We start from the raw sequence: 7,500 nt of genomic DNA on the forward strand, positions 1-7,500 counted from the left end.
GAGAGAGAGAGAGAGAGAGAGAGAGAGAGAGAGAGAGAGAGAAAGAGAGAAAGAAAGACTACGTTCGTGAAGGTTTTATTCGTTCTATTCATCGGCAAACGTATGCTTTTCATTGGGGTGCGGTCTCGGCAACGTAAAAAAAAAAAAAAAAAAAAAAAAAAAAAAAAAAAAAAAAAAAAGAAAAAGAGAGAAAGAAGAAAGGGAGCATTGTATTAACAGGTGCTCTACTATTAAGAATAGAGAGAAAGAGAGATAGATAGACAGACAAATAGACAAACAGATAGACAGAGAGACGGACGAACGGACGAATAGACAGATAAAACCGGCCGAAATGTTTGAAGATCCGCAAAAACTGCTCGAGTTTCTATTTGATGGATCATAAAAATGAAAAGGGAGATATCGGGTTAATGTCGTTTGTGACAGAGAAACTGTTCGTTAATTGATATTAAAATTTCGTTTAAGAAGGACTCGATTATAGAAATATATTTATTTGATCGAATGGAAGATGAATGTTCCAAAGAATCATCTCTTTTATTTATTTATTTATTATTTTTATTTTCTTCAAAAAATTCGATTATCAATTAGAAATTTCATTCGAGAAAGACTCGATTAAAAAAAAAATATATATATATATATATATATACACTATCGAACGGAAGAGAACGTTTTAAGAATCTTTTTTCTTTTCTTTTTTTCTTCTTTCTTTCATATCTTTCTTTCATTCATTCATTTCTTTTTTTATTTTTCTTCTACGAAAATTCGATTATCAATTATCTACAGATATTCGATTATCTTCGTTATTTCGTGCGATCGACTTTTTATCGATATCGTAAAAGATAAATCACGGAAACTTTTTAAGCTCGTTACGAAACACCCATCATCTCACCCATATATATACACCTTATATACACAGATATTTATATCCCCTTTTTATGATTTATATCGGAGTCCGATTCTACTCGACATAGTATTTCGAATTATCTACCGTGAATAACTTGGTCAGGGTCTCTCTTGAGAAAAGTCTCGTATCATCATTATCTTCATATATACATATATATATTTCATTCTCCCTCTGTCTCTTTCTCTCTCTCTCTCTCTCTCTCTCTCTCTCTTTTTCTTTTCAATCAGCTTCGAATGTCCTCGATCCAATAAAAATGAGTTCAGAATTTCGTTCGGTCGAATAACTCCGGTAGAATAGTTCTTCACCCTTTCTTCTACTTCTTTATCCTTTTCTACCTCTTATCATGGAAATATATATATATATATATATATATATATATATATATCTTTTTCTCTTTATCTTTGTCCTTCTATGACTTGCATAACACGATGCCTATGCATCCTTTCTTGTATTCACGCACAAAGAGGAGCGAAAGAGAGAAAGAAAAGAGTGAGAGAGAGAGAGAGAGAGAAAGAGAGAGAGTGAGAGAGTGAGAGGGGCGAAGGGAGATAGAGTGGGAATAGAAAGAAACGAACGGAGAGTCACGCGAAGCGCATTGAGAAGATTGCAGTTGGCAAAGAAAACGCTCGCGGAATGCCAGGGAATACCAGACATCGCGAAAATCTTTCTGAACGAGCCCCGCGCACTTTGCTACTCTGCAGTCACTAATTTTAAAGACGCTCTTCTTCGTCAGCACCCTGCACACTGCTCCCTCTCTCTTTCTCTCTCTGTCTCTCTTGCTTTCTCTTTTGCTTTCTCCGTTGATATGCTGCTGAATATCTCTCCCTCTTCCTCGTCCTCTTTTAGGTACCACTATGTATGCCTCGGTTACTGGCCTGGAATAATGAAGGACGAAAGAACACGTTGGGTATACTAGGCAAAGTATGGGGAGAAAAGAAAAAAGAGATAGAGAGAGAGAGAGAGAGAGAGAGAGAGAGAGAGAGAGAGAGAGAGAGAGAGAGGGTGGAAGGGAGCGAGGGAGAGAGAGAGAAAGACAGGAAAAGGGTGCATATCTCACCCCATCGACACGTTACTCCCTCTTTCCTTTTCCTTTCTCGTTTTCTCATAAAAGAAGCATTTGTTGTGTTACGATGCCAGATTGATAACCCCACCCACGGCCACGTCATACCTCCAAAAAGATGCCTACTTCCGTTTGTCTATTAATAGACGTTTGTTTGTTTGTTTGTTTGTTTTTTTTCTTTGTCGATGTTCTTTTATATCATCTTTTATATCGTCTCACGTTGATTATATTTTTTTTATCGTGGAAAAATATAAATTAGATGCATTGATTACGGGATCGGTATATTTACTTTTTCTATGATTTTTATTGGCATTATTATTGTTATTTCTACATTCTATCTTTTCATTTTGTTTGAAGATTTTGCAATTTTTGCCAAAAAAAAGAAAAAAAAAAAAAAAGAGAAAAAAGAAATGTATTTAATATTTCATATAGGCTTTAAATCGTGTTTTATCTGTTCTATAAGTAGGATTGTGATATTTATGTATTAAATGTTATTCGAATGTATGCATATTTATATGAAAATCTGATGTTACTTCTCCTGTTTTTTTCTTTTTTTTGTGATGAAAAATATAATTTTTTCCAATAGATCGATGGTCCATATTGTTTTGTCGGAAGCCGTTATCTTCTTCTTCTTTTTCTGTTTTTTCTTTTTTTTTTTGTTTTGTTTTTTGTTTTTCATGTATTTACGTGCAGATATATACACGTATGTATATACAGTGTACATATGTAAGCATAACACGAAAGGAAACTTCGTCAATGATTTATGCGTTCGTTCGAAATAGGAGTGGTTTCGTGCCTGCTTGCATTCATTTTCTTCTTATCGATTCCTACGGACTTTTTCCATTTTTAATCATTCGACCTCGTATCGGTTGGAAAAAGAAAAAGAAGAGAAAGGAAGAAGAAAATGAAAAAAGAGAAAAAAAAAGAAAAAGAAGATTACCGGAAGTACACGAAAAAAGAAATTCTTTACGATTCTAAATCATGCCTCGCTGAGGTACTTCATTAAAAGTACTCAGCTTTCATTGATTATTGAGAGATATGGTGATTACGTCAAATGAAATATAATTCATAAAAAAAAGTTCTTCATCGCATTTCAAGTAAATGAACATGCGTGAAGTGAGTTTTATTTGTTCGTAATGAACTCACACTTATTAGCGCGTGTTAAAGTTCGAAATTAAAGAGAAATTTGAATTCGACGATGAAACTTCCGTCGATCGCAATCTTGCTGCTTTGCAGTACTTAGATTTGAAACGAGCTAACAGAAACGTAATTTAAGTGGAAAAAATTAAAGAGAACTTCGAAGGAGTTGAAATAGAAATGAGAAATTGCACGGTCAATTTCGCATTAATCGTTGGGTTTTTCCTTCTTTCTCTCTCTCTTTTATTTTTTTTTTTTTTTCACTTTTTTTTCCTCCCTCCCACTTAATTATTCTCCGATTATTACATGAACACTAAATACGAGAACGAATTCATTTATATATATATATATATATATTTATTTTTTAATCGCATTTTTAACTGTAATAAAGTAAATAAATATATAGTATCAAATTCATAATGAAAAGTTATTATATATAAATATATAATAATATAAAATATAAATTATTTATATTAAAAATATAATTAACGTAATCCTAATAATATATAAATATATAATTAACTAATTAAAATTTATATATATATATATATATATTTCAATTTTCTTATTCTACATTTTATTCTTCTCATGAACATGCAATTAAAAAAAAAAAATAATAATAATAATTCACGATTTCGAATGCCAATCTAAGAATTTTACCAATAAACAAATTTCAATCGAACTTGCAATATTTCCGTTCGAAATACAATATTTCCGTTCGTTCTCGCGTCGTTAAGCATTAACTTTTCTCTTTCTTTAAAATTCTAGTGGCTAGTCAGAAAAATATCTAACAGTGCTTCCTTTCATTGAATCACGAATAGCGATCATTTATTTCCCTATATCCTGACGCGTGAGATCATTTTCTGTATACGTATATGAACGATCTTTAAATGCTTGTTTTGCCACTCGTCTGATAGAATATCACTTTTATATTTTTAATATTTTTCCCTTCGTTATATTATATACAATTTAATGTACATTATCATTTGATAGTGTTATATTTTTAAATGTGTGCTAAATACATTTTATGTTATTCCTAAATATTTCATGATTTCTGCATTTGAATGAATTAAAAAATATTGGATAAGCAATAATAGACTTATTTTTTTTTTTTTATTTTCTCTGATCTTATTTCATGTAAATCTAATATGGAATAATGATTATACGTGTTAGTTCATAATACATTGTATTTATTTATATAAATATATATATGTATATTTATAATAATAATTAATTTAAAAATATTAATATATTAATTTAAAGATAAATATATTAATCTAAGAAGAAACAAAATAAAATTAATACTAATAAAATTAATACTATCTAACTCGACCTTTCAACTTCCTCCCCCGATTATAATTTAGGAAGGAAGGAAGGAAGGAAACACTCTCGATCCGCTTGGTTGATCTTCGTCGCCATGCGACAGCTGTTTTGACTCCGTTCAGAGGGAACTGAAGAGAGAGAGAGAGAGAGAGAGAGAGAGAGAGAGAGAGAGAGAGAGAGAGGGAGAGAGAGAGAGAGAGAGAGAGAGAGAGAGAGGGAGAGAGAGAAAAAATAAAAAAGAATAATACACCGTCGTAAGTAAAATTAAAAAATGTTAAATGTACTTTCAATCGCTTTGTGAGGAAACAAATTTTGAATAAAAAAAATGACCAAAAAAATATTCGTGCAAAAATCAGTGGCCGTTTCACAAAAATATTTTTTTTTTTCGCGTTATTTTTTTTTTCTTTCTCCGTTTTAATTGCTTTTGTTTTCTTTCTCTCTAAGCGTCGATCGTTTTTGTTTCTTTTTATTCTTCTTTTTTTTTTTTTTTTTCATTTTTCTTTATGACACTTATACGTCGTGAGCGTTTTCATTTTGTTTCTAAAATAATTTCCATTTGATTGACGTAGTTTTAATTAAAAATTGCTAGGCCAATAGCAAACATTAATCCAACCCAGAGGAAACGGAAACCACCATCACCACCACCACCACCACCACCACCCTCGGAATAATTTCTCGCAGGCTTATCGAAATATTCATCTCTCTTGTGCGAGGGTTGCAACGATGTATTTTTTTTGTTGGTCTCTCTCTCTCTCTCTCTCTCTACACGAGCGCGTGCCTCTCGCAGTGTGCATACTGCGCGCATATTTAAAGACTCGAGGGGTCCAAACGGAGTAATACGAAAGACTCGCGTATATTTGCATTTACACAAGGGATTTCGTTCAAATGTATCACCGACACAAAATTTATTTGGAGTTTGAACAATAGATATATATATATATATATATATATATATATATATATATATATTTTTTTTTTTTTTTTTTCCAAGCGTGTATAAAAATCAATTACATTTATCCGACATATTTTAGGCTACTAATAATTTTTTTCGAGATTGTAAAAAAAAATATTCCTAGGCTTGTGATCTTACAATTTGAAAAAAAAAAGGACAAACAAATAACAATAAATGTAAAAAGATACGGAGAAAAAGTGAATGTGCGCAGGATTGATTTAAAAAATTTATCTAAGGACTTTTGATTCGCCTTGTATAATCGTAAAAGTAAAAAGTAAACGAGATAGAATTTTTTTTTTTTTTTTTTTTTAATCTTATAAATTCATCATCGTTTTATATTCTTATCGACGGTGAAAAATGGAGGATATAGCTGTGCGATAAAAATTTTCAAAATTTTCCACACACATATATAGGTATTTTTCTTTTTCTTTCTTTTTTTTTTTTTTTTTTTTTTTTTTTTTTCTTTCATTTCTTTCATTTCTTTTTTTGAATATCATTCGAACTTGCAAAGACTACGACGATATTAAAGAAAGTCCGAGTATACGTACACATTAGGCTCGTCGAAGCTAAAGATAGAGATACTCTGCAGCTGCGAGAGTAGAGTCAGGGGTGCCAACAGGTCGATACTCCATAACGCGTTATATCGTGGAACTTTAAGCAATGGCGTTCCTCTCGTTCTTTTGCTATACTCGCTTATCTCTCCCTCGTCTCGTATCTTCCTCGTAGGAGGACACTTGGATGATGAAGGCGTCCGATTGTTTGCCGACTACCTAAAAGGGCTACAACGAGTTTTATCTCCGACGATATATCATGTCACTTTTTTCTTTTTTTTTTATTTCTTCCTTTTTATTCTTTCCTTTTTCTTTTTTTTTTTTTGTTTTTTTTTTTTTTTTTTTACTCTCGAGAAAAATAACCTAGGTATTTTTTATTTACAAGCAATATAAAAGTCTTACGCTTTTTTTTTTTTTTTCTTTTTTTTCTTTTTTCTTTATCGAATTTTCACTTTCATCGTGTATGAATAGATGTTTTGTTACGTACAAGTCTTTTTTGTTTTGTTTTATTAATAAACAATTATTTCTTACATGTGTGAACAAATGTGACATATTCATTTTGCCTAAAATTGAATACTATATTAAAGATAAAAAAAAAATATATATATATATATATATTATTTTTTATTAATTGAATTTTACTTAAAAAAAAAAACATTATGATACTAATTGATCCTTGAAATTTTCTTTTTCCTCATGGATTTTCTCGTTTTCTTTTGACGCAAAAAAAAATTCTCTCCTTTGAATTAATTTAAATGGGTTAATTTATTTGAAGAAAGAGAAAAAAGAACGAAAGAAAAATATTATTTATTATATTTAGAAAGAAAGAAAAAAAAAAAAAAAAAGAAAAAAATAAAAGAAAAAAATGATTGCAGATTCAGATAATTACAAAGTATGTAAGTTTAGATCTACTTTGTTCTTTGAGAAACATTAGTCAACGATGCGTCATACAACTGTACACCTGTCGGTCGTTATGACAACTTCTCGGTGCAATCAATTTTATCATACTAAACGAATTTAATCTTATCTAATATATCGTTGTCGAACATATCCCTCGTGCGTGTGTGTGTGTGTGTGTGTGTGTGTGTGTGTGTGTGTGCATCGCCCTATACTGCAACCCACGTCATTGCATCGGTCTAATCGGTTCGCGTACGACAGATGCATGCCACTCGTATGAATGAAAATTGTTGGCAAACGCAGCTTGTCTCGAAATTCTTATTCGTGTGATTTCATTGTTCGATATAAAGAATTGAAATAGTTTGAAAATGATTAAATGATTTTTCTCTGATTAGCAATTAATTGGATGAATAAATAATTGTCTTTAAGTCTTTCTTTTTTTTTTTTCTTTTTCCCTTCTGAATATGAATAAATAATCTGATTATTGTCGTATAAAAACTATGATTAAATGATACATAATTTTTGTTTCTTTTCTTCTTTTTTATTTTTCTTTCCTTTTTTTTTTGTTTCTTTCTTTTTCTTTTTAATCGGAAATTAATAACATAAATAATTTTCTTTTTTTTTTTTTTGTAATAATAAATAATACGACGTTATTATAAAAAAAAAAAAAAAAAAACAA

The 7,500-nt window shown here is 30.4% G+C and overlaps 1 protein-coding gene across 1 annotated transcript in view; it reads left to right on the plus strand.

Annotated features, from left to right (window-relative positions):
* LOC124949052 (elongation factor G, mitochondrial) overlaps window positions 1-7,500 on the plus strand; it is a 23,780-nt gene that overhangs the window by 15,461 nt on the left and 819 nt on the right. The window lies entirely within an intron of this gene.

Source organism: Vespa velutina, chromosome 5, assembly GCF_912470025.1.
Source record: "Vespa velutina chromosome 5, iVesVel2.1, whole genome shotgun sequence".
Taxonomy (NCBI): Eukaryota; Metazoa; Arthropoda; class Insecta; order Hymenoptera; family Vespidae; genus Vespa; species Vespa velutina.